At 46.2% G+C, this 4219-nt stretch overlaps 1 pseudogene; it reads right to left on the reverse strand.

Annotated features, from left to right (window-relative positions):
* Positions 1-3449: 3449 nt before the first annotated feature.
* On the reverse strand, positions 3450-4009 carry LOC105942767 (60S ribosomal protein L17-like; annotated as a pseudogene).
* Between the last annotated feature and the right edge of the window lie 210 nt (positions 4010-4219).

The following is a 4219-nucleotide window of genomic DNA, read 5'->3' on the forward strand; positions in this document are numbered from 1 at the left end:
CAACCAAGGCATTCATTGCCCACAAGGCTTGTGCTTGGGCTATTTTTAACTTGTCCTTTCTTTTAAATAAATTACACCAGAGGAACTTAATGAGCCCCATTTAGCTTTTTGTAGAAAAAGAAAATTTGCAGACACGAACCAGCAAGTGCTCCTCACGGCTATTCAGGCTGGTTTGCCTCTTTTTCTTCCCTCCTTACAATGGGCTATTTGGGGCCAGCAGCTCCCTCACTTTATTAGCATCACATCACACTGAGGGGAGCTCAGGGCTCCTCATGAACTTAGGAGAAGGTAGGAGTTTTAGGGGAAGGGGTCACACACAAAAAGGTCCTGCTGTACGGAAGGAGGAGGAGGCTTCTCACACTTCACACCTACAAGATTCCCTGTTTCTAAGCAGCCCACTATAGGAAGACTTTAAAGCCAATGGGGATGTTTCATACTTTTGTCATGTAAAGCACACAGACACACACACACAGAGGACCAACAACTGCAAGAAAACAAATGAACAAGCAAAAAAAAAACCTGTCACTGTCATTGTCATCCCGTTGCTCATCGATTTGCTCGAGCGGGCACCAGTAAAATCTCCATTTTGAGACTTGTTGTTACTGTTTTTGGGATATCAAATACGACATAGGTAGCTTGCCAGGTTCTGCCGTGTGGGCGAGATACTCTCGGTAGCTTGCCAGGCTCTCCGAGAGGGGCGGAGGAATCGAACCTGGGTCAGCTGCATGCAAGGCAAATGCCCTACCACTGTGCTATCGCTCAAGCTAAAAAAAAAAAAAACCCAAAGCCCCCTAAAGTGCTTCTAAATTGTGAGAAATGATAACAATGTATATCTCAGCTTTGCTTTCCATCCACCCAAACCCCAGGGACACCCATCCCGGAGTTCAGGTTGATTCCAGGACAAGGTTCTCAGCTGTTGCACATGGCAGCAAGACTGGGTCACAAATCACAGCCAGGCCCCCAGCACAGTCAGAGCTGTCAGCATATGGTCATCGGTCCCTGCACTTGTAAGTGCATAGATCCGGGAAGTCTTTCAGGCACGAAAGCACAGCCCTGGCTCGCAGGTGCTCACACCCAGCCCTGTGGTTGTTCCAAAGTCTGCTGATTACCTTCCCAGTCATGGCACTTGCTTTCGTAATTGGGGCTTGGCCATGCCTTTACCTAATGGACTTGAAATAAATGCTCTCTGCCCTGAAGTTTCCGCAGCGGTTAGAGGCACATGAACAGCCTGTAACTGCCTACTTGCATGCTGAAGGTCTTTGAGAAGAAAAGAGGCTTAGCTTGGAGCAATCGTATAGAGGGTAGGGTGTTTACCTTGCACAGTCAGCCCACGTTGCAGTCCCGGCTCCCACATCACCCCCAATTTTACCAGGAGTAACCCCTGAGTACAGCCCCAGAAGTAAGCCCTGAACCTCTCTGGGTGCAGCCCCAAAACAAACAAACAAAAAGAAGGGGGAACTTACTCAGAGGATAAGGCCACTCTCTCTGATCCATGTTGGAGCCATAATGCGCCATTGTTTAGAGCGCGTGCTATTTTGAACATTCCAATATATCTCAGAAGCTAAAAATAATCACTCAGAGATGAATAAAATGCTGCTGGATCATTTTGAGCGAAATGAGGTTTCAGATGCTGAGAAATAAAAGGAGAAATGAGTTGAGAATAGGACATTTTTTAAAACTTTGCAGAGAAGAAATGATCTGTGGTCAACTTGCATGAGAAGCACACATCCATGATGTACACAACTTTAATTTATCAAAAGCAGATAATATTTGTTCTTTTGAATTGCTACTTAAGTCTCGTGCTGAAAATGAAAAAGGCAAAGAATCTTGGGTTTGGACTCTTGATGAGAGATTAAAAATTCAGCAAAGCCCTGGCAAAAAAGAAGTTGACTGAGGTTTTGTATGTTTGCTAATATGGCAAAAGGACAAAGTTAAAGGCTTTCTCTTTATGCACACTATAAACAGAAAGTCTGCTTTATTTGAGGAAGTATTCATTGCATTTAGGCATAGAACTTATTGTGCATTGTCCTATGGCCACAGGATGGAAGGGATGTGACGAACACAGTTTATGACTCCTTTCTTATCCACTCAATGATCCACTTAGCCTTTGGGGCTGGCAAAGTACCTTTTCCCAACTGAGGGCTCCCATTCACAGCAGAGTCTATTGGCACCCTGGCTGTCCCCACCCAAGCTGTGAGTTCTTCAAGGGCATCAGTCTAATTTACTGTTATATGCATCAGCACCAACCACAATGCCTGACTCACAGCTAACAAGTACATATTAAACATTATTAATTACTGTCACTGTCACTGTCATCCTGTTGCTCATAGATTTGCTCAAGAGGGCACCAGTAACATTTCCATTATGAGACTTCTTGTTACTGTTTTTGGCATATCGAATACGCCACGAGTAGCTTGCCAGGCTCTGCCATGTGGGCGAGATACTCCCAGTAGCTTGCCGGGCTCTTCGAGTAGGGTGGAGGAATTGAAGAAATTATGTTGAGTACAAACATGTATGGCAATGGCAAGGAGAATAAACAGAATATGTTCTCTTTGAAGGTAGATATTAATTCATAAACGAACAGCCAACAGTTCATCATTGCAGAAGATAATGACAGAGACTGAAGAAACTCAACATGGACTCTAGGTCTTAGTTAGGAGAATCTAAAAAAGACACACCAAGGGCAGGGGAAACACAAAATGGTGTGTGCTAACATCCTAGAGTTGGTTCATGGAGCAAGGGAGCAGGAGGTGGGGGTCAGGGCCTGACACTTTGAATTCTATTCTCCACCTCCACCTCAAGATAATTCCCCAACCCCAATGTTTTAAAGTCAGGAGACTTATCAGAACATCTTTTCTGGATTGCTCCTAAGCCTTCAATTTTGGGGTGGGGGTGGGGGAGGTTGAGGGGAGGGTATGGTTGGAGCTACACCTACAGTCTTCACAACTGTATCTGTGCTTGGGGTCACTCCTGACAGTGCTCAGGGGACCATATTTGGTGCCAGGTATCACACTGGGGTCAGCTGTGTGCAAGGCAACTACCCTAACCCTCTGTACTAACTCTCTGCCATGACTCTTTGCTCTGTGCATATCTTGTTCTAATTTGCCTCTTCTCTGAACAGGCCCTAAGCCCCTTCCTCATCACCGCAGTCTCCACACTGCTTCCTGCTGTTGCCCTTGGATTCTCCAGTTCCCCAGCCATGGCCACCCCAAATACCCCAGACCTGTGGCCTCTCTTCTCAGTCCTATTCACCTTTGTTCACACTAACAGCCATCTTGTGCCCTTCCTGGCTTCACATCAGAGCCGTCACTTGTGATCTGGGCTAGTCCTGGAGGATTAGCCCAGCAGTCTGATGCAAAAACCCTCTCCCTGACACTGGAGAGGGTTTTTTGTTTTGGGTTTGTTGTTTTTTATTTTCAGTTTACTTAGATTTTTATTTTATGCTGTGCTTATTCCTGGGCCATAAGTTTTTGCTTCTTCAGTATCTTCTGTCATATCTTTTTCTTCTGTGCAAGTTCCTCTTCAGGTTTAGGAACAATCTGTTCTTTCTCAGTAAGAATCATCTCAGTGTGTCAGGGAGAGCTCATATAGCGGTCAATTCATCCAGGAGCCTTGTAAATTCTGCGGCGCATCTTGGGTGCTTTGTTCACCTGGATATGCTCAATGACCAGAGAATCTACATCTAAACCCTTGAGTTCAGCATTACTTTCTGCATTTTTAAGCACGTGCAGTAAGAATTCAGCACTCTTTGTGGGTCAACGACCCTGTGTCCAGCCCCACTGATTGGCCTGGGCACACCTACCAACGCCACCGTTGTAACACCGGAAGGACACACACTGCTTCTGCAGAGTGACATGACATCCTTCAAGTACTTAGTGGCCTCTCTGATATGCATGCCCTTGAGGGCCTGAGCCGTTTCCTGAGTGTTCTTGAAGGGCACGCGAAGGTTCGAGCCCCGGGACTTGCATGATTTTATTGGGTTCTCAGGGTCCAGTGACTCTCGCACCATCTCGGGACCTCTGGTGGCCGCTCATGGAAGAAGAGGAGAGGTTTCTTTGAGAAGCAAAGTAGTCAGAAAAGATCCTTAGAGAAAAAGCTGCCTTCTCTTGCCACGTCCTATCGCTTCCACACAGAGAAATGTTCGACCTCAAGCGCAGGCTCATGTCTCCACAGCCAACCCTCACCCACCTTAGCTTACTCTCACCAACCTCTTATCCTT

The sequence above is a fragment of the Sorex araneus genome, chromosome 5 (genome assembly GCF_027595985.1).
Source record: "Sorex araneus isolate mSorAra2 chromosome 5, mSorAra2.pri, whole genome shotgun sequence".
NCBI classification, from domain to species: domain Eukaryota; kingdom Metazoa; phylum Chordata; class Mammalia; order Eulipotyphla; family Soricidae; genus Sorex; species Sorex araneus.